The sequence below is a fragment of the Rattus norvegicus genome, chromosome 7 (assembly GCF_021556685.1).
Source record: "Rattus norvegicus strain SHRSP/BbbUtx chromosome 7, alternate assembly SHRSP_T2T, whole genome shotgun sequence".
Taxonomy (NCBI): Eukaryota; Metazoa; Chordata; class Mammalia; order Rodentia; family Muridae; genus Rattus; species Rattus norvegicus.
Window position 1 is genome coordinate 53,688,923 of NC_141540.1, and position 24,508 is coordinate 53,713,430.

At 38.2% G+C, this 24,508-nt stretch overlaps 1 protein-coding gene and 1 long non-coding RNA gene across 5 annotated transcripts in view; one reads left to right on the plus strand and one right to left on the minus strand.

Annotated features, from left to right (window-relative positions):
• Positions 1-24,383, plus strand: part of LOC102547595 (uncharacterized) — a 50,199-nt gene extending 25,816 nt beyond the window's left edge. The window contains exon 2 of the long non-coding RNA XR_015625311.1: positions 24,079-24,383. This is a non-coding gene — a long non-coding RNA (uncharacterized LOC102547595). The remainder of the gene's footprint in view (positions 1-24,078) is intronic.
• Syt1 (synaptotagmin 1) overlaps positions 1-24,508 on the minus strand; it is a 547,682-nt gene that overhangs the window by 163,801 nt on the left and 359,373 nt on the right.

The window sequence follows — 24,508 nt, forward strand, 5'->3', positions numbered from 1 at the left end:
ATTCCATGGACTCTAGGTCTGTCAAATATTATTTTAATTCAACTTAAGTCAATGGGATAGATGTATGCTATACACTTACAGCTATGCAGCTGGAGAACTATGAAGTTCTGGTGCTATGACAGCCCATAATCAGCCCTGATTATATTCTTTCTCTTTTCCAAAGAGATAAACTTTACACAAAAACTGGTGCCAGCAACACCCCCACCCCTTGTTTTTCTAACTTCCAATGGCGTAGGTAGTGATTCTTTTGACTTTTTGACGAACTACCAAAGGGATAAGTAAGGAAAGTAAAAATAGAAAAATAGTATTATTTCTAAGAAGCTCCCGATCAAGGAATTGAAGATTTATCTGACAAGGAACTAATATTGAGAATGTATTAAAAATCTAAACAAGCTGACTATCAAAACCCTCCAAATAGGTCAAAAGACCCCAAAATAAACCTTTCAAAAACACATGCAATGGCCAAGTTTACAAATGTAAAAAGCTGAGTCTAACTGATCATCAGGGAATTGTGAATCAAAATCACACATCTTACTCTGGTGAGAAAGGCTGGACCCAGAAGACCAAAATAATAACCACTGCTGAGGACACAGAGGAAGTGCAACTTCCCTTGTCTAGTCAGGGCTTTCATGTCACCTGGACTGCTTCAAAGTCAGACAAGATGCTAAGTCGGACAAACAAAGCAGAACCCTGAAAGCCTGACATCAGACGCTACCACAGTCATTTTAAAACAACATGGATTAAAAGTATTCTTCTTTAGTGTGATCCACAGGGACAGGCAAACTAGAGTCAGGCTCTAAGCTGACGCAACGCTTTCTTCGCCCTCAGCTGAACTGTGAAACATGGCGCTTATATCTGTTAAGGGGCTAGTCTCAAGGTTATTTGCTATGGCTAAGACCATTCAGGTACCTTGCTAGAAAACTGCTCAGAAGGATTTTGTTAGGAACATGACCTCTGTTGTAAATAGGGCTTAAGCTCATATTAACAAATTATGGTTTGAGGCTTCCTAAGTTCATTTAAGGATGAATCATGGAATATGTGAGAACATTAAATAATATCATATTATATGGATAAATATTGTGATATTAATACTCAGAGATAAAATCCAAATGTCGGGCAAATGGGTGGGCTATGTGGAATAACTGATTTTTGTAGACTGCATTTTCCCCCTAATCAGACAGAGTAACACCCATTACATTTTAAAGAAGAGTTCCTATTGTTACCAAACTTTTGAAAGGATACCCACTGTTAATAGTGGCATATTTCGTCATATCAAAAGATCTTGGAGCAAATGAGTGAAGAGAATATATCGTTATCCTCATAGGACATGGTATAACATTCAGTAGAACCTATAATTTGGCACAAACAAGTAAAAGCTGACATGAGTTGGCAGGACTGTGTGCTTGAGAAGCTAGCGGACTTTTTCATTCAAATGTCAATCTAAAGGGAGCACAGTGACAAGAAATTAAAAATATATTTCTCTGGATATATTAAATCTTCAGCTACAGGACTTTACAGTGAAGCAAAGCCTGAATTTTCTTTCTAGGCTCCTATTTTGAACACTGAATAGATTTGAATTGTATTATTTAGAGGCAATTAAATACACCTGTGCTATGAAAGTGGGAACTGCAAATATTAATAAAGAAAATGTGTTCCATGGAGAGGAATTTGTTTTGCTGTTCCTCCCATTGTCTGCATGATTGCATGACAGAGGCGTAAGGCAGTCATTTACTTTTAGCTTTTAACTGGAATCGTGTCTTTAATGCAAATTGTGTCCGTTTTCAGTGCCCTAATGGAATGGCAGAAAAGATCCCTCCTCTCTGGTAAGATATTTCCTATTTCTCATCTTAAAACAAAGGGGACCACTATTCATTTTTCACTGTAGGAATGTATTTTTAACTTAAGAACTGCTTAAAATGGAATAATCATAACGGGTGATAATTAACGGTTATGTGGTCTCCTAATTCACATTCTTTACTGTACATTATTAGATCTCTTTCTAAAAGTGTGGCTAAGCATACACATTATCCATTATAACATTTAAGCAGAGATTTTCTAATATACCTACCTCTTTGTGGTGGGCTTAAAATCTCTACTGCAGGGGTTGGGGATTTAGCTCAGTGGTAGAGCGCTTGCCTAGCAACCACAAGGCCCTGGGTTCGGTCCCCAGCTCCAAAAAAAAAAGAAGGAAAAAAAAATCTCTACTGCAACACAATGCATAGGTACAGAGGAACTTCCTTTAGGAGGCGCTCATCTGCTTCTGTTTAGGGCTGTTGGTCTTATAAAAGTTGTATTGGTTCAAACAGCCGTTCTTTTTTAATCCCCTAAGGGAATACTGACATGTTCAGTTATCAGATTACCATAGTCAGGAATAATAAATTAGTTCCTCAGAGGAGTGGGGATGAGTGAATTATGATTGAATTAAATCAATATTTGGAATTTCAGTATTTCTCTCATTGATTGCTCTACATTTGGGACAGAAGACTCAATACTGCTAGTCAGATGTAAGACACATGTGTGGACAACTGCTGCTAAGTGTTTTCATCTCTGATAGAAGACACAGGTTGGCGGGAAAAGGCCTCTCTAACTACTACCACCACACCACTGCCAGCTGGATTGCCATGTGAGCACCCAGTATTTGGAGTGGCCTAAACTATCATTTTAACCATTCGGTGAGGGCTCAAAATTGCTGTAATCACCTGTAAACAATCTTGGAAATTATTTTCCTGAAATTTCAGCTCAGATGAATGAATAAAATGTGTTATTATTTAAGTTGCCTACGTTAGTTAGGGTAAGTTAGCTCACGCAGCAGTAACAAACAAGGCAAGTCTCAAGGGCTGGGTACAACACTACCATATCTTTCACTCTGGCTTTAACATGGCCTGTTGTAGTCACTTAGGGATCTACACTGATGGGGCGGGAACATCTGCAAAGAATAAGTTCTGAATGGTCTCACAGCCAAACATCATAAGCCCAAAGCAACACTTATCTACATCGAATGCTACACTCTTATAAGAAGAACCCCAAAGTACAGTCAGAAATATGTGGTGACCAGGTACTAATGACCATTGTTTCAGCTTAAGATTAGGATCTTGCTACTTGCAGTGGAGGAATTCTGAAGATGATGACAGTAATGATGATATTAATAATGCAAAATGATTAAATGATGATATTTTCACCATTTCTGGCATTATATGTTGATACCTTTAGTGTTCTGTTATTAAAGTAATATTATTCTCACAAAAATCATCTCAGAGATGTTTCATTTTGATGTTCATATAAAAGCTTACTACTAGAGTCATGGTTTAAAAGAACCCAGTTAAGTTGTAAAGTTTACTATGTGAACTGTCTCTATTAATTTTAATTTTCTCTCTCTATATATTTATCTACAAATACACACATATGTATACATGCATAGACACATAGATAATGTTAAAATATGAGTGCAAATTCTATGACATCATTGATAAATTAAATCAAAACATTTACTAGGAGGAACTTATTCATTTTGATTCACTTAGTTGACGTTACCATATTGGGCAGTTTTTGAATGAATTTTCCAAAATCATAGGGTTTACTTTTTATCTAGTAGACATAAGACCAAGACATATGTTATAAATTACTAAGCCTGGAGGTCTCAACCAAGAATAGCTTTAGCTCTGCTCACTTAGGGGTGACATAAGATTGAATACACTATTTACTCTCTGTGAAGAGAAGTAAGCATTTATAGCTCAGAGTTATTCATATAGCCGGTGCTCAAGGGTACAGCATACTCTCTATCAGAGAACTAATTTCCTAGCAGTGCTTGTTGATGCACTGAGGATGAACCTAGGCTCGATGACTATGGAAGTTTATTGAATTCACTTTTCTTCTTATCCAAACAAGTTCTGGGCAGATCTTTCTAAGATTTTTATACATCTCTATCTTGAATTGGGAATTTTAGTGTCTTAATTGAAAAAATTCTCTTCTGTAGATACACATCCCTTGTTTTGTAAAAATTGGCTTAATTTTTCTTTAGAAAACGAGTGCTTTATTCTTTTTTTTTCTTTTTCTTTTTTTTTTTCGGAACTGGGGACCGAACCCAGGGCCTTGCGCTTGCTAGGCAAGAGCTCTACCATTGAGCTAAATTCCCTACCCCGTGCTTTCTTGTTAGTTGAAGTAATTTGATTTGGGTCACTGGTTCTGGTTTTGTTTCCATTTGAGACTCAGTTCTGGTGAATGAAAAATTTCCGTTTTTCTAAGACATAATGGTTGGTTCATCCATGGGTCTATGATTCAACACTGTGCTGTCAAGACTTAGGATTACTGTGATAAATGGTGAACCTAGAACAGGCAACAGAGAACAGAGAAATTTCTTGCTGTCTCTACATTGCGTACAAGGTTGGCACATGCATATTTACTGAATGAATGAGAGGGAGACTCTGGTATATAAGCTCTTGTGTTGATTGCATGTAAACCTTGAGCTTCTAGGTAGCTATTCTATGGGAGACACATGCCCACAAAAGAAGTCATAACTGCATAAATTCAAACAAAAAGATAGAAGGAAAGAAATGTTGAATTCTATTGCCATCATTTGGGTTTGGGGATTCAAGTCTATGAAAGACAGTGCAAGTGAACGCTGCTTATTTCTAAGAATCAAATGTTTCACTTAGTACCTACTTCAGGTTGGATTGGGTTTTGCCAAAAGAATATGAATTATTAATGAAGCATTTTATTATTTGAACACTCTTCTAGCTTTGAGCTATTGTAATAAAATGACCAAAATCACATCCTCCTGAAATCACTGACTTGAACATTTCATTTGCAGATATTTTATTATTGCTGCACAAGACAATCTGTTGTGCACCATTCAGATCACTTGCAGAGAACTACTAACATCATGTGTGAGGGCCACTTTCAAATGTCAAATACTTTAAGTGGGTTTTCTGGACTTAGAAAGTTGGCATCTGATGATAATTCAGCTTCAATGAATGAACAAAGGATGCATTTTGATAGACATATGAAGAATATATTCAATACTGGAATTAAAAAATGTCAAGAGAGGATTTTTAGGTCGTACTCTTAAGAGCTTTAGTATATTGCGAGATACATTATCAGAGAAGACAAATGTAACTACCAGTGGTCCCCTTTTCCCTGGTTTGACTTCTAGGAGAGGTCAGCTCTTATGCCAAATCTCTTTTTTAAACTTCTACAATGGTAGCTGTTTGTCATTACTTACAATGGTTTTATCCTACTTCCTATAGACAATCTGTATAACTTTGAGCAAGTTGGTTCCTTTAAAATGAAATGGTTGTAATAGCCACTTTATAGGAATTTATGAAGATTAAACAAGATTATTAAAGTAACTCATTCAATAGCCAAATCAGTGCTGGTTATCATAACTATTTCAGGCTTTTTGGGTCAATCTACTCTGCATGAAGTTTTAAGTCCCAGGTATGCTAATTTACATTATCCTGCTTTGGAGATGAACTTCTAGGAAACAGGCTTCAAATCCATTAAATTTCTCATTACCTATTTGGATGAAAAGTCTCATTATACTTAGTTTTTCTGGGACAGGGCACCTTGAGTTATTCATCTATCCAAAGGAATAAAGTTAGCCTCAAGTTGGGGTATCTGCGGTTGCTGGCATTTTAGCTGTCTGCGTATCGCTAAACATTCTATCTGATCCTAGCTTTTCCTTCCATCCTGGATGCGACCACTATTTCACACCAGGTTCACAGATGTCTCTGTGCCATCTGCTTTAAAAATAATCACCCTGGTCTTCCTTCAAACTCTTAGGTGGGCCACTAGCACATTTTTATAGTTACGCATATTCATGGGCTGGAAAACTGGTTAATACACACAGAGAAAAATAAAACCATTAATAAAATGAAAGTAAAAATAAAAATATAAGTAAAACCATTAATAAAATAAAGCTCTTAATGAATATCGTGAGTTTTTGTTGGCTACTGTGCGCAGATTGTCCTAATTAGTTCTTCTTACCGGAGCTGTTTACCATAATTTTTTATCTGTTAAAGATCTCCCTCATTAACCTCAACTTTTGCCACAGAGGATTTTGGGTCAGAAATGTTGGGAACCTAATCCTGTTGTGCCTACCCTCATCTTGACTGGGCTTCCTGTCAGCTTTTCCATTCAGTAGTTGTGAAATATCCTCATTTTTATGGTGTTGGTTGGGGCTTAGTTTATATTGTTCTCTACAACCTATACCTAACCCAAATCCAAATTCCTTGTGATGTCATTTTGAGACTCAAATTACCTTCAATTTAACATATATTCCCTTGCATCCTTGTGACAGGATTCCAAATTGCTCTGTTGATTTCTAGGCAAGAAGGTCAGAGAAATTTAACTTCTCATGCCATTGTTTCAGTAATTTTTTTTTCTTTTTCAGATATTTTTGCTTTCTCCTTCCAAATGCCAGGTGCCAGAAAGACACTCTATTAGCTTCCCAACTTTAATTTCTCCCTAGTGAGACATTATTTATTTTTTAAATAAGATATTTTTCTGTTTTTAAAAGATTTTATTGGGCTGGAGAGATGGCTCAGTAGTTAAGAGCACTGACTGCTCTTCTAGAGGTCCTCAGTTCAATTTCCAGCAACCACATGGTGGCTCACAACCATCTGTGATGGGATCCAATGCCCTCTTCTGGTGTGTCTGAAGACAGCTACAGTGTACTCATATACATGACACAAACAAATTAAAAAAAGATTTTATTTATTTAATGTAGATGAGGGTTACATCTGCATGAATACCTGCAGGTGAGGAGAGAGAATCAGATCCAAATACACATGGTTTTGCGACACATGTGGTTACTGGGAATTGAACTCAGAACCTCTAGAAGAGCACCCAATGCTCTTAACCACTGAGCCATCTCTCTACCCCCTGATAAGTTTCCCTGTAAGCAATCTAATCTTGTATTGTCTATTTTCTCCATTCCACCAACCTAAAGATACTGTCTGTTGGGCATAAAATCAACATTGTAACATTCTATTAATAAAGGGCTAGCAGGAAACATATTTTTAAAAATGTCTTTGGTTTGTAACCATTTTCTGTGTGTGTGTGTGTGTGTGTGTGTGTGTGTGTGTGTGTGTGTGTGTGTGTGTCTAATTTACTTGCTTCAGTATGGAACATTACATATAGACTATGATGATAATGAGACCCAGTGGGCACAGTTCTGCTGCTGTTCTATTTAATAATTGGAGTTAACCACCAAGGCTACCATTTTAAACAATAAGATCCTTAGTGACTTTCATTTTTTTAAAAAAAAAATCAATTCAAGCTGTACTTTCGGAATAAAACTATTTTCGTCTCCAATGTTGCTCTTACTGTCTTTCCAGCTGGTTCCCTTTCACTGTGCATACTCAGGTTTTATTTTACTATTATATTCTATGCCTTTTGAATTCCTTTTCAGCACTCTATAACTATTTGAATGTGTTCTGTTTTCTTTCTTTTTATGTAACTCTGAGCCTTTTGTGAAGCAATGCCTGTGTGCCATAAACATGTATTGTGTTGTAACTCTCCCCCACTGTCATTGTTGTGCATTCTAGAAGACTGTTTAGTACACAGCAGGCATCCATTTAATGTTGAGTGACCCACTGCCAACATGTAGGTGGATGCAAAATGTTCTTTCATGTGTGAAAGGAATATATGTTTTTACTCTTTTCAATTGCTGGTGGAATATTGATATCCCTTATGTCTTTGGTAATTCTCCAGAAATTATTTCTGTCACAGCAAAGACAAGTGATTCATTAGTTTTCCTTGTGTTACTGTATATCCCAACAGTAGTTTATTAGTTCTAATAATGTTTATAAAATATACAAAGTCCGATATGAGCAAAGATATTGCCATCTCATACATAGTTTGCAACTGTTGATATCAGTGAGTCAAAGGTGGTTTTAAGTGGGTGAAATGAGACTGAGGTTTCATATAGTTGTTCATAGATACCTGATTGCTCCACTGAAACCTAATCTCAGCTTTTAAAATCACACACTCACTAGAAGAAGACAGGAAACATACTACTCATCAGAATCATGATTTTTCCCTTTAACTGACTTTCCTGACACTTGGAATTAGACACAGATGTCAAATTTTAAAATAAAATCAAAATACCTCCTCCATTAAGATTTCCATAACTATTTTTTCATCTCAACACTTATCCTTGTAATGCCATGAACAAACTCTTTGTCCTCCTTATAATGAACTATATTCTAGCATTAAGCTAGTTTCTCCAGTTTAATCTGCTTTGCCAAGCTCAGGTTGGAACTATATAGTTGCTAGTGTGCTTTCCTTATCTAAAAAGGCATAGGTCTTTTGATGGCCTTCTGGTCTACCTTCTTGTTATGGAATCCTCTTTTAAACTACACTGTTGAATATTTTGTGAACTAGAGCAATCATACAATAATACTAACATTCTACCATCACTATCCCTTTAACTTACTGGTTCTCTACCTATGGGTCACAACCTATTTGGGGACTGCATGTCAGATATCCTGCATATAAAAATATTTATATTATAATTTATAACAGTAGCAAAATTACAGTTATGAAGTAGCAACAAAATAATTTTATGGTTGGGAGTTTAGGAAGGTTGAAAACCACTAGTCTTGAGTTGTCAGTAAGAAATCACAGTGAACTTAATCACATAGTGATGGGAGCTAACTTCTGGAGTCTCTCTTAAGGGATTATTTTGAAAATTTGCTTACTTCAAATTAACAGTTGGCAACATTCCTAATAGATACTTGCTATCTTTGTTCTTTTTTGTCATTATTTTTCATGTTATATTTTCTTATGAATGCTACCTCACAAAAACCTGCACAAATATATAATGTACTGTTTATGAAGCCAATGAAAGGTGAGAAGTTATTTACTTCTATTTGAGCTTTCAAGCAACAAGCAAGGTGATCTTTCCAAAATCATGGCTTCTATAAGGAGGTAGGACAATTTCAGCATCATTCCCTTGGCAAGAAAACTCATTTCTCATGCTAGATCTTGTAGCCATAATACTGTCATTCCCATGGTAACAGTTTCTAGGAATTGAGTTTGTTCTCCATAACTGACGCCTACTTCATCAGATGAAGTTTTAGAATAACATTTAAAGTGCTCTTTCCATTCTTGCTACAGAAGAAAAGAAATGAGAGAGAAATCCCTTCAGAAAAAAAGGAAAAGCAATTCAAAAGTAAAATAACCTCTGAGTCTCTCTAGTTCCAGATACTAGGTTGAATTGTACTGGGACTTGGGACAAAAGGTTAATGCAGTGTAGTCCCTTTAGCTTTATGATCCAGTATTGGGGTTTCAACTGCAGAAGGGGAAAGAACATGAAAGTTTCAACAAAAGAGGAAAAATGCAAATGAAATATGAATACAGGGGAACCACATGGGACATTTGCAAGTATCATTGTTGCCAACAGAAAAAAGGTTTAGTAATCTGCAGATAGAAGGATTTAAGCCATATGCAGAGCCAGTGATGTGCTTATCAGACCAATAAAGGCATAATTTTTGGCCAGGAAGAGCAGTGAACACTAATAATTACCCACAGGTAGTGCCTCCCTGCAGTGACTTAGCATGTTTAGAATGGAGTTAAGATGAATTGACCAACAGTTTTAACACATTTGAAAATGTGGGTGAGAGTATCTCCTCCCACTGGGTAAAATGTATAACCCTTTTCTCCCTTTTCTTCAACTTTATGATAGCCATATAGGATTATGCTTTTATGTCATATGACTTGTGTGGCATTCTGAGCTTTGTTAGGTGTGGTTTTTCCACTGCATTCCTGCTAGCATTTCCTAGTTTCCTCATCTCTCTCCTCTCCTCTCTCCCTTTCCCGTTTTTTGTGCTAACTAAATTTTCACTGTTGCATTTTTCTTCCTTTGATGGCTCCTATTAATGTTATTTTCGATTTCTATCCTATTGAGATAGGATACTTAGCATGTTTATGGAGAAGTTTGAAATTAACATTTCAATTAAAATCTAGCACTAATGAAACCAGCCTGGCACTCTGGGGAAGCTCCAGCTTCTAGAGACCTCCTGCTTGCTAGGAAAAAAGCTGCAGGCTCCCTGAGTTTGCAAAGAGAAAAGCAACCCCATTTTGTGTAGTGATGTTACCATTTAACTATCCCCATGCCCCTGCAAATCCCCCATTATCTTTCTCATTGAATTGATTTTCTTTTCTTTTCTTTTTTCTTTTTTCTTCTCTTTCCTTCTTTTTTTAAAAAACAGTACTGAAGACAAAATGGATCTACCAATGATTCTTCACTTGATCTTAGCCAAAAGGCTGAGAAGCGATTCTACCAATGATTCTTATCTTAATTTATCATAAAAGTTACATGTATGTAAAAAAGAGGAAAACAATATAGTTTATCTGAATAATTTTATCTGCAGAGAAAAAATAGTGAAGTGAGGAAATAAAGAAATCATTTTCAATCTTTAAAACTTAAGAACAAAGTTATGTTACATACTCAATGTAAGTTACATACAAGTTACATATGATGCTCACATGCAGTCTTATGGGTGACTGGGAGGCAGAAATAGGATGAGAACCTGACTGGATGTGAGACTATCAGGCCTGTTAGGTCTGAATCCTATTCTTTTCATTTGTTAAGTGACCTTGGTTAGTGACCTGGATTAATGTATTTCCTTAACCATCAGTTCTGTGTTTGCTGAGAATATTGCTAGGATATACTTCAGAAGGTGATCGTAAGGAATAAATGTCACGATGCATAGTAAGGGCACCATAGGTGGTTGCAGAGTCATTGGCAGATTTTACAACATTGGTCACATGCATTAAGTGTTTTCCAATAGACACATGAGGAAGGGATGCCTCGAGGTGAGTGTGCTCTGGCCAGACTTTCCTTTGTTCTTGTACAATTAGTTAATTAATTGATAGAGACCTAAGTGCCCAAGGGAAGTAAGGAAATAGCTCAGGTCTCTGGCTTTCCTTGGCTCTCTCCACTGCTCTTCTGGTCTGGGAAGTGATTGGGAAGGACAGGGCAGAGGAGGCAAGGTGGTCTTAGCTTTGGCTCACATACCCATTGCTTTCCTGTGCTGTTGTAATGAAGAACCACAAAAAAGTGGCTTCAAACCAATGAAATACATTTTTGCATACTTCTAGAGGAGAGATGTCCAAGATCAAGGTCATGGACAGACCATGGTTCCTCTGAAGGCTTTAGGGGAAAACTCTACCATGCTCTCCTCATGGTTGCTCTTGTTTTTTGTGATTGACAGCATTCCCTGACTTATTGATCTATCTATGTTCTATCTCTGCACTCTAAAACTATGAACTACCACTGTGCTCTGGCACTGTGGCCAGTCAGTCATTGTAGCCTTTCATAGTTGTTTGTCATTACAGCCTACCAGTGTCTGTCTCTGTGGCCTCTCTCTGTTCTATACTGAAGTCCACAGTCTTAATCTATCTTTCTTATCTATCTGTTGCTATGCACCATCGCCATGGTCTCTTACTGCTCCATCTCTATGGTCTTCTGCCTTGGTCTGTCTCTCTTACCTGTCACCATGATTTCTTACTGTTTCTGCCTGTCATTGTCCCTCTTGCTTCCTTTACCACCTGATGGGGTTCTCCCCATGTGTCTTAGTGTCTGTGTTCTGCTCTTATGGACACTGGTCACTTTGGAGTGTGTGTCATCCTACCTGACGTGAACTCAATTGTATCCTCAGAAACACTATTCCTCAGTAAAGCTCACAAACACAGAGGCTATGGGGGCTTGAACATGCCTTTCTGGGAAGAGAGCATAATTTTGAACACCCACCCACTAGAAGTGTTTCAATTTAAGAAATACTTTCTAACTTAATGGGGTCGGTTATTTATCTCTCTTACCAACATCACTTAATTTCTATTTACCTATTTCTTTATTTTATTTAAAATATGATTTTTATATTTTGAGGAAACATATTGAAAAACACCTAATGTAAAAAAATTCTTATTAAACAAATCATTTTTATACTATTTTTCTCTTTTCTTATGTTCTTCATACCATTCTTTCTCAACAGTTTGAAGGTCCTTGGAGACAGGGGAAGCACACAGTAAACAGGGCTCTAGGGATCAAAGTGTGTCTCAATGACTTAGTGAATGTTGTCATGAGTTAGGATCACAATTTTTCTTTATTCATAACAGAGAACATGTTTCACCCTCTCGGCTATGGCTAACATTTGCATTATTTGGATCTAGAAAGTCTAGATATTATAGTCTGTCATGAAATTTAGCCAGACAGATGCCACTTTCAGAACAATGAGAATCTTAATGTCTTCAGGATGGTTTACAGAGCATGAGGCTAGCTCGTTTTACACACTTTTTGTTCTTTATAATTAAAAAAAGACAAATGCATTCGTTTCCAAATAAACCACCCCATTTTCTTTATCGAAAATTTCCTGTACCATGTTTAGTGTCAAAACTTTTCAATACATAATCCTTCTGTCTTAATGCTGTCGTGTTCCGTAATCAGACTGATCCACTAAATACCAGATCCTAATTATAGGCCCTGCATGTGACACCAAGCAAAGATCAGAAACTCCACTTCTTTACCACCCTTCTTTTTTAAAGCAAATGTGTGGGAATGGAATAACATCTTCATCCTGGGATGTGTCATGTTCTCACACTCCAGGAAAGGGCCATTCTGGAATTTATGGATGGGAACTAATTACAATCACCAAATGAAATCTTTCAAGTTGCTGCTAGAATGGGACTTCTTGATAGTCAACGGATGCAGCTTTCAGGCTCTTTTAATGTTGCCTGGGCTGCATAGAACCTGTCTGAGTACATCCAGCCTCTATAAACATGCTGTTGCTCGCCTTGGGAAATCACACTACTTTATAACCATAATCGAACACCACCAAAGACAAAAGAAGACAAAAGAAAACTAAACAAACCAAGATCCACAAAGATGTTTCCAGTTCAAATTCCTCTAGCTATATAAAAAAGTGAAAGTGTAGCACAAGAGCATTGGCTAAACAGGAAGTCTCTGCTATCTTTTTCATACAGTAAAGCATATCTCATTTATCTCCCAGGCTCCCCTTCTCTGTATCGATGGTAAGCTGAAGTCTAAGACTCCATCCTAATTGTAAACACGCCCTTACAATCCCCTCCCTCTCCTTACATGCTGGAAGCCAATATGACTCTATGCTAGGCCTGACATATGGCAAAGGGGAAAGTGACTTGCAGATATAACTCATATCCCAACCACAAATCAGTTATAAGTAAACTCATCAAAAGGGAGAGATTTCTGAAAGGGCTCACTCAGTACCAAGGCCTTAGGGCTGGACAGGCTCTTCCTCAAGTGAAAAGGTGTTTTCTTGTTGGTCTTCAGGAAGCATACAGTCCTGTCATCTTAAACTGCCTTTGGAATAGCCAGTTAGGAACCAAGGACCTGAATTTTTCCAACCACTTGGGGAAGGTCTCAAATACTTTTCTATCTAGCTTATTTTTCTACCTTGTGCCAAAGACCTTTTGCAGAAGATGCAGTTAAACTGTGCTTGACTCTTGATCCACATAACCTGTGAGACATTGATATGAGGTAATAGAAAAGTCATATCCTCTATACACTGAAGTTTGCATATATTTGTAGCAGTATAACATAGTCTGTGTAACTCAAAACTTGATAGTTTTGCAGTATCTTCTCTGTAGTAGCAACATATAAAGTGTCTATGTACGCCTCCAAAGACTTTAGAATGTTCTAGAAGATAAACATCTAGAATGTAAGAGGGTAAACATGCTAAGCACAAGACCATAGTGAATCCAAAGGCAAGGAGTCTATGATCAAGGAAGTGAGAAACAGTGACCGTATGTTGCTAGATAGTCTTTGTAACACTGTAGTCAAAGCTTATGTGCTACCTGTTTGAATCAGAGAGGATCTCTCACACTCAGTGCCCTGATAAACCATCTCCGTTTCTGTATTCTAGGGTAACAAGTGAATTCTGTTGGAAATGGTAAGAAGCATTCATGGGTAATAACACTAGGGTGGGATTATCTTGTGGCATTTGGAAGTAATTGGGAAAATGACCTCTGTGGAAGTGATGATCTGTTCTCTTCCACTGTAGTCTAGCCTCCATCTCAACACCTGTTTACTTTCTCTTTGTCTACTAGTGTGGGCTCCAATTCTTCCTGTCCTCTTGTGGGAGAGAATGGATCATGATTACTGCCTTTACTTTCTAACTGTGCTTCTCACTTCTCAGCCTGTCACCCACACCCTGTCCATCAACTCCCCACTCCAGCACTCTAAGGAACAAGGTTTTTCAAGGTCACTAAAGAGCTCTGTATCTACTGGACTTTTTTTTTCTTTTTCTTTCTTTTTAGGCATAATCTTCTGAGATCTATTTGCAACACTTGCCCCGCCAGCAGGCTTACTTCTTCTCATGGTCAAAACCAGAAAAAAGCAAGGTTGCTAGTATTCTATTCTTAAAAGCCCACAGAGGTTTTTATGGTTTGTAGAATGCATTATGACCCACTCAAGAGAATATAATTATTTCTTAAAAATTTTCCAACTACACTACTGAGTATAGTCTATCCAATTGCATTCGTCTCAGTTCTAATCATACATTTCTGTAATGATTTAGCTCATGTTGGTCAGTGTGAGATGATTTCCTGTCAGCTCTCTGCTGATGCAAAGCCTTTTGGGTTCCAGGCACAGTTCAAAGATTTCCTCTTTCTTTCCTCCTTTCCTAATTCCTATATTAGAACTTCCTCCTTCATATCTAGTTCACTGGAAACTCTAACACATGCCTGCCTATCTGTGTCATGCTAGCACTTACTTTGTTTACTGTCTTTGAGGCTATAAAATCAGAATTACGTATGCAAGTAATGATTAATCAAATTAAAGTTCAATATACAGACCAGGGCCTGTACCTAGTACTGAGGAAATGTGGGTGATCACGACAGTGTCTTTTGCTTCTCTTCTATTAGACTTGAAGTGTAGCAAAGGTAAATTGAATTAAGTGGCTTGTTGTTTAAACTAAGCCTCATGCCGTGCCTTCAAAACAACTTTCTTAGAATGAAATTGACTAGTTTTCCACAGAAGTCTTCTTTACTTAGCTTCCACATCAGTACACCTTTCTTTTCTCTTAGCTCACATTTATCTCTTCATCAGCCTCTCTCTGTATCTGTGGGTTTGGTAATCTAAGAGTTTCTTTCAGATGCCCCTTTTCTTTGCTTCCCTTTTATATGGGCTTGCTAACACTATGACTCCATTTCCACAAGCTGAACTCATACTCAAGTCCCAAATCAGTGTCTACTTCTGTACTCTTCTTGCACTCCTTACTCTTTCCAGGTCCTGGAAAGGATGGGTATTCAGTATCTCTGGAATTCCTTTCATTTTCTCTTCCCTTCACACCTTTTGCATCAGTCACACTGCCTGTCAGCAGCAGACTCCCAGCGTCTGCCACCAGCAAGTTTAGGCTTACTCCAGGGTCCCTTCAAGGACCTTGTTCCTGCATATCCTTCTCTCCAATTTTCACTTCTCATCTATGCTCACCACACATGGCTGCCAAACAAATGCTCCCCAGACAAGAGGATAATTACACGATTTCCTGCTTATCTTTATTGGTTCCTGAATCCCTTTAGGGTATCAAAGTCTAATAGCTTGGTATCAATGGGCACCTTTAACCTAGTTTCCAGTTCCTCTTTAAGGACCCTTCCTAGGATCTCATAAGTTTCAGCATGCATCCTATTTTTACCGTGCCCGGGAAGATCTACCTTCTATTAGATTATGTTGGTCGCTGTTGTTTGAGTGTGAAGCATTGCCCATGGGTTTATGTATTTGAATATTTGGTCCTTGGTTGGTGATATTATTTTGCAAGGCTGTGGGACCTATGAAAGGTGAAGCCCTGCTGTAGGAGTGGATTTGGTGGCAGGAATGAGAAAACTACATAGCACAGTGGCCCCTCCTTTTTGGTATTCCCTATTAGATGCACATCCAGGACATATAAATTGATACCTTACTATTTATAAGCACCTAGTATATAATATCAAGTATGTAACAACTGCTCAGATTCTTCTTGAGAAGTCTATTATGCAAGATAGCATGCAACTACTCCTCAGCAAATATAAGTATATTAATGTATAGTATGGGTAATAGAAAGAACATAGACTAGAGAGAGCCAGCATTTGAATCAGTCTGGTTCTTTTAACACAGAGGCATGTGGCTATGCAGAGATGGAGTAATAACATTTCTGATGTGAACAGACCATGGACTAGGAGGAAAAGAACAGGAATAAGAAGCATATGTCTAGTATCGAGAAACATGTATGCGTAGGATTGAGATGGTAATCATGTTGGAAAGGCAGGCTATGCCAACAGCAGATAAGGCTTGACAAATAAAGGAGTTAAAAATTCAGATGAAAGGAAGTGGTAATGGCTACTGAATAAGGAACCTGTATGCTCTGAGCTCAGCAACGCGAATATGTGGACAGCATATGTTCAGTGGATGGTCTATGGATATGTAGGGCAATATTGTGATGGACTCTAATAATTATAGCATCTACAAGGTCCCGGACTAGAGCAGGATCACTGGGAGCACAGGGACTGCAGCATTGTGGCTGATGGACTAGCTGGAGAGCATGGGCACAAAGGAGGAAGGCTAACAAATGAGGTCATGCTTCTGAGCTTTAGAGCAGAGGCACATACATGTCTGTGTTGTTGAAGAAATAAGAGTTTCTCACAGGCTGAATTCTAACCATGGTTGGGACATTGAGATGACTAGATCTAAAGGAGACCTTTAAGAATTATATATTTTATTTTGTATCTTTTCGTGTATCATCCTTTCATATCTTGATTTATTGTCTATTCAAATATATTTCACAATTATGCTGGGTTGTAAAAGTGTTTTTTTAATTTTGGAAAAAAATTCTTGTCACATCTATGTACTTCAGATATTCTGTCCTTGTCTATGATTTCTCTTTGTATTGTCTGTGCTATATAGTTTTTTAAAAGCCCAACTTTCCCCCTTTCCCACAAATTTTCAATTTGACAAGGCTTTATTTATCAAATTGTATTGACAATCTATGCTTTGGGACCCTTCCTAGAGGATATTTTCCATACATCAAGGTCACAGAGGGTCTTATTGTTTCTTCTCAAAGTTTTCCAGCTTTAGCTTTTACATGAAGATCACATTTCACTTGGAAGATTGCCAATGTTAGGTTTCAAACCTGGGACAAAAGACTGAGGTGCCTCTTTAACCTATCTAAGTGGACACTGGTTGCCAGGTTCTCCCTGCATCCCTCAGGCTTTACCTGTTTTAGGGTTCTCCGGGCTGGCGTAGCCAGCCTCCTACCCTAACTTTTCCAGGCCATGATTTGGGATGCCCTTCCCCCAACTGCTCTTCCATATATAATCCACCCATTTTTTGCTTATCTGGTCTCTTGTCTACTCTTTTGGGCCTACTGACTGTTATACCTGGTTCTCCACTTTCCCCTTTTCCTTCCTCTTTCCCTAACGTGGCTCAGAAGCATGTCGGTTCTGGACTGTCCCAGATGTCCCTGCCTCCAGCTATGTCTTCCTTTTATCTACAATAAACCTTCTCCTCCACCATACCTAGCAGCAGTCATGTTCTTTGCTTTTTTAATTTCTTTTTATTTCATTTTGCAAATTAAAGCTACAAGATATATGCTATACAGTGACTAGAATGAAGAAGACGAACAATTCTACGTGTTGGCAAGTATATATAGAGTCAGAACTTTCATACTTTACCACTGGAGAGAAAAATATAACAATAAAATTAGAAGTCACTTTATCACTGAGGTGTCCTGGCTATCCTGGAACTCACTATATAGACTAAGATGGCCCCGAATTCAAAGAGATCTACCTGCTTCTGCTTTGTGAATGCTGGGCCTGAATGTGCACACCATCATGCTTGGCCAGCAATTCCATTATCTAGATATTTTCCAAGAGAGTGGAAGCAGGCATACTTCTACCCAGAGACTTATAAGTCACCTTCACTGTTCTGAGCCCCAAACTGAAGATACTTTAAGTGTCCATCAAGAGATACACAGCTAAGAGAAGGTATCACTTTTCTGGATATCCAGTAATGAACTACTGCTTAAAAAAATAAAAAGGAATGAATTATTAGAAGATGCAACAGTGTGAACAGCAAACACTCTCAAAAACATTACACAAATAGAAACAAGATACATAGACTACACAATGTATGATTCCCCTGTAACAAACCATGGGAGAAATTATAACCTATATATATTATATAATAATCCCAAAATATAGTAAGATGACAGAAAGACCAACTAGTGCCTAAAGCTAGAGATGCTAGGGCAGGAATTACTAGAAATGTACTAGGAACTGTTTTTAGAGTGATGATCATATTGTATGTATATGTGAAATATACAGAAATATGCATGTATGGTGCAGGCAACTTAACTGTTTGCAAACCATTCTTAAATAGAATTAAGGAAAGCAAGAAGTTCAATACAGATATCAAGGCTAGGGATTAAACCTTGAGTGTAAATGACATGAAATCTATCATATTATAAACCCTGAAAAGACAAAGGAGTCACAGAGATAGAGGAATGCCTAAGGGCCATCTTTGGGGATAACTTTCCTTGTCTACAATTAGAAGAAAAATGAAATGAGAGTGAAAAGAGTAGAATAGAACAGAGAGTCTAGTGTCATGGTTCTCAATGTTCCTAATGCTTTGACCCTTCAATACAGTTCTTCATGTTGTGGTGACCCCCAACCATAAAATTATTTTCATTACTACTTCATAGCCCTAATTTTGCCACTGTTATGAACTATAGTCTAAACATCTGATCTGCAGGATATTTGATATATGACCCTGTGAAGAGGTTCTTTGACCTCCAAAGGGGTTGTGGCCCACAGATTGAGAACCACTGGAGTAGAAGCTCACTAGTCAATAACAGAGTATCAATAAAGGCAAGGTACGTGGGGCAGGCTGCCTTTACTGTCACTGGTTGAGTGAATATCCATGTCAAGTCATCTATAGAGTGGCAATGTGTAGCTGTTCCTAGTGAAGCTATACGCAGCAGAATGGACAGTAGGAATGGTCCACATGTTTTCTGTAATTGGAAGCACAGGTGAAATCACATAGTGTTCAGCTTTTAGAGCAACTATTAAGCTCAAGCCCTTTTGGAGATACTTGGCTGTACATCAGACACACCAGTGTTATAGCTTAAGACTACTTAATGCAAAATAGCAAAACAGATTCACCGCTGATGAGGACCTGGAAGGTAGCCAGTTAAATCGCATTAACACTGCGTTAGCAGGAAGAGAAGTGGGTGGATGACAGCAGCCCTGAAAGGTGAGGTGATGGGGAAACAGTTCCAATCAGTGTGGGCAGGAGGTGGCAGACAAGGCCAGGCTGAAGCACCACTTCAAATGATAACCACTGCTAGGGCGTTATCAGCAATGACAGCAGCCCAGAGCACTTTGTGTGCCTGCTGGAGGAAACTGAGAATCCTGACTGAGGTCACTGAGGTCACTGTAAACAGCTACTCACTGTAGCAAACCTCATCAAAGGGCTTGCTGCAGGAAGGGGCTGGCCACTGTAACATTTGAGCTGTCCCTTGAATTCTCCCCGTGAAAGCATAGAGAACGGGATGGTGTTATGCAGCATATGTCATATCAAATGAACTTATCTAGCTTCCTTGGTACCCCAATACAGCACATTAAAAAAGAAAAACCTAAGAGATGAAATCAGTAATGGATCCCAGATCTCTACTTTAATAAAAGTATGTGTGGGGAGGACTATGCAGCCAGAGGGCCAATTTAGGGATGGTCTGCTTATCAACTGCACCAGACTGACTGCCACCAGGCTGGAAAGAATAAAACAAACAAGGGACATGTTCAGGCAATACGGGCAAGTAGGAAAAAATAACAGAACAAAAGGGGATGGGACTAAAGAAAGGTCAAGAATAGAGACAGCAAAAGAGAAAAAGAGAGACAAAAGGTGAGATGGGCAAGAGCAAAGATCACTCTTTTGGAAGGTTGCCCACCTCTGTTCCAACATAAGGGTGAATGTCACCTTTCTTACTATGTCCTTCAAAACCTTTTGCATAGGCTTCCTCCAAGCCATTTTCTTGATGATTCAATGTAATTAATAGGTTGCTCTGAACAAAAGGGGAGTAAGAATTCTGCCTACCATGAGCCTGCTTTGTTCTGGAACTGGAGAAGCAGAGGAAAAGAGAGCATCCGATCACAGATTGCACAGTATTAACAGACACAGCTACGTAACATATCATATGTGACAGGCATATACAGGCACGGGTTCATAGCAGAGCAAGAGCTGGTCATTAATAGATGATTGGGAAGTTTCAGGAGAGGGCATAGGAACAGCTAGAAATATCACAGAACTCAGAAGGGCGAGAGGATCCAGAGGCAAGCAGAGGCAAGCAGTATTCCAGGGAGAGGAGATGGTTATGTGTGTGTTTGTGTGTGTGTGTGTGTGTGTGTGTGTGTGTGTGTGTGTGTGTGTGTGTGTAGATCTGGATACAGGAAACACTGTAGATGATAAACTAAAAGACAGGGGTAGCTGCTCCTGCTGGAGCACTTGTGTGTGTGGCTAGCAGGAAATGAGCTGGGAGCAGATGTGGATGTTCCATCCGGCCCTGTCCACAAGGCTGTTGGTGTCTGGCTAGGCCACTGTGATTTCCTGTAGAAGTCCTTCTGAAAATGGAGGGAAGACAGAATGAAGGTTCAACACATGGTAAAATGGTTTGTTTGACGTGACGTGAAGCATGGTGTATGGTAACATGCCGTAGAAACAGACAATAGAAACAGCATTTTAAAATGCACTCGGGATTATATTGCAAATATTACTTATAGCCCTTTGTGAATATTACTACTTACTTGCTCACATCTCTACAGCAGAAAGTGTTACAGCTTGAGTCTTATTTGGCATGCAAATTAAATTATTTGCCCAAGGACATACACTAGTAACATCTTAGTGAATCCTGACAGATCCACTCACACTATAAACCAGCTCACTTCAGTGTTAACAGTGGAGCAAGCCACACCCCCTGACATGTCTGCCTACTCATACTGGGCCAGTCTCTCAGTGATTAACAACACTTCCAACAACTTTTAGGCCACAGAAATGTTCCAAAGATTTTAGGGAACACGATTGCAAAATTCGGACAGGCATTGTTTTTTATTCACTACTATAGATTACTGTGGTTCCTTTACTTGAAAGAACCAGCCTAAATCCTTACAGAAATAAAATTATAATAAAATTTGACTTTCAAGGCATCGAGCCATTTAACTCTGTCAAGGAAAGGGATTATGGACAAAGTATATATTGCTTTCAGGTAATAGCATACTTCTCAGCCACATGTTTCTAGTATTTATAATCTATTATGTTATTTGTTCTCTCTCTCTCTCTCTTCCTCTCTCTCTCTCTCTCTCTCTCTCTCTCTCTCTCTGTTATAAACAGCTTTAAATAAAAGATGAAAAGTAGGAGAATGCAAATGGTTTCAGAATTTCTCCAGGGCTGCAGTTCCAATTAAAATGTTTCTTGGTGAGGAAGTCTTTAAATGGCCTAATATCTTCTTATTCTTTACTTATAGTTATCTAAGCTCATTCAAAAGACAGACAGTGAAGGTGTTTGGACTCAGAAGATACCGAGTTTCAATCCCTTCATTATAATATTCTCTTAAGTGAAAACCAAACATAGAAAAATAAAGCCAAGTGCTGGAATGTAATTGACCAGCACATAATTTTCTTGTGGTTTCTGCTCTAATTTCTTTATTGGATGTAACTGAAAGTGTGCTAAGCCTGATAGTCAGCCAAGCCACAAGGATCGATACAGCCTTAACAGTGAGCAGAACAGCAGGATCCCAGGTTTCTACATCCACGGCTTCCTTTATAAATTTGCTTCTGTAGGCAGGCTTTGCTAATGACAACCTATGCTTCGTACTGTAAGAGCTATGTGTTAAGGAACTGACTTTTAGAGCTATTTAAAACTATCTCTGTCTCCTTGTAAAGTACTCTAGCAAGGTAATTTTTGAGCTGCATTCAATACCAGACCATGGTGTTATCTGCAGCCCTTATTTTCCTTCTATAGGCTTACTTAATATCCTTGAGATGCCAACAAACTTAACTAAATAAGCTCTGGGAACTTAGCTTGGATCTTAATTTGTTTGGTGACTTTTATAGCTTATGGCTATGTTGTATCACCCATGCTTTGGAAGTTTATAGAATCCCTTAATGCTAGTTCATTTTAAAGGAGTGAATTTCTTTGGGGGGGATTTTTCTGCATAATAGGATTCCAGAAGGAAACCACAAGGACATATAACAGTCCTTCCTGAAATGCAATCTCAGTGGCATGTAGTTAGCTTAAATTGCCACGCAAACCCCAGAATACTTCTAGGATCATACTGCACACTTGCCTAAAGTCAGTGTTATCCACAGCACTACAGTTTGTAAGAAATACTTTAAAATAGTTTCCTGTCTCACACGGTGAGCAGATAATATAAAATACTTCTATATATATATAATTTTAAAGTTCAATGAAATATGTTAATTACAAGGCTCAGATTTAAAATAACATAATTTGTAATAATGTACAAAAAAATAATATAAAGAAATCATCAGGTAATGACACTATAAAACACAAAGAAATAATTAGACGCCTGCAACTCCCAGAAGGGCCATTGGACTTTAGACAATCAAAAGATTATTTTTTGATTAGGACCAAAAACCAAATACTAGATTTTAGACAAATATTATAATAAAAGCTAACCTGCTTTGTACACTTAAGCGACATATAAAACCACCTTGTATGTAGGAGTGTGTGAGCATGTGCGCATGTGTGCGGATACACACACACACACACACACACACACACACACACAGACACACACACACAAAAGCAACTAGTTCTAGGTCACATAGCTATAAAGTTTTCCTTCATATGCATGTCCTTTTAGGATTTTGAAATTCTGTGGGATACATGTTTGTAGCAAGTACTGAGGAGTAAGTAGGTTCTTGCCAGGTCCTGTTCCCATACCCAAGGTTTAGTGCACTAAAAATAACCCAACAAATACTCACTGTACCCCACAGGGAGCAGTACAAACTGTTCTATGGACTATTGCTTTAGGCAAACTGGATCACTTTAGATTAAAAATATATACATTCATTCATACATACATATATACATATATTTCTACTATCTTTAAAATCAGAATTAAGTTAAAATGATAATCTAAGATGGTGGACTAAGCTAAAGTGAAGGATATTTTTAAGTAAATAAAAGAATCTCAAGCCTTTATTTGTTCTTTTGCAAAACATACATGCTATCATTGCTGTCAAAGAAAGGACTGTTTTGATGATTAAAATATTAAAGCATATATAGTATCTATGAACAACTGGAAAATCCTACAGATGTGAATTATTGGGTCAAGTTTGGGTCTCCAAAGTTCCAAGTGACTCTTCAGAAGGCGGGAAGTAATAGGAGGGGTTCAGGCTATCTGGTGCATGCTCTCCAGGAAGACTGTGAGGCTTGGCATCGCTCCGTCCTTGGTTCTGAATGCAGTCACTAGCTTGGTTCCACACACGCTACTCACATCCTATCTGTGAAATACAGAGATAGACTCACAGTGGGACCTGCTGAGTCTTTGCTCTACTGTATGAATTTTAAACCTCCCAAGCTGGAAATTAAACAAACTTCCATAAGCTGAGGTTTATGTCATAGGAAAAAACATTTGACCAGCATATGACAAGTAAGTCCTAGGTATGACCCTTAGCACTTTAGAAACACACACACACACACACACACACACACACACACACACACACACACACACATACACACACAGAGCAACCATCATTCAAAAATATGATGAGTAAAAGAATGAAAAATATGTAGTGGAAAAATGTAACCATAAATTATAAAGTTCTCAAACAAATAAATGTATAAATGTTAGAAGTTCACACCCTTTCCTGTATGTTTTGTTGGATGAAAGTGTAGAGGCCTTCCTTGTGGTGAGCTTGTGTGAGTAACCCTTATTGCTGAGAGTCTCTGACTCAATAGATTCCTTCATCGCCATTGTGATGAAGTCAGTGTTGCAAAGTCCTTAAGGTTGAGATTACTCATCAGAATTGAACCTTTCTTTCTTGCAGATTTTCCATTTCCCAGAAGTTAAGAACTTCACTTAACATTTTAGCCATGCCTCTCTGAAGTTTAAGAAGAACTGAGTCAACAGATGGGGGAAGCTGACTCATGTAGCTCGTCCGTTTACAGAGTGTGCTACTTTTGAATAGCATGGCTGCATATCTGAGCAAGGGAAGACCATTTAAAGAACTGCAGAACTGAAGTAAATAACTATTCACTTATCAAGGTGGCTGATGCAGGAAGAACAGGAATTATATTAAAATCACATTCCAGGTATTCAATCACCTACAATACAAATCACAATAGGACTGTCTTTGAGTGGGTGCACAGTTTTCTACTCGTTTCTAGTCTTTTTCTGTAGTAAGCAATGGTGGAGGGATGTGAGGTGTCCATGATGTTCTCATGAGGCCAAATCATAAAACTGTAAATGTCTCCTGA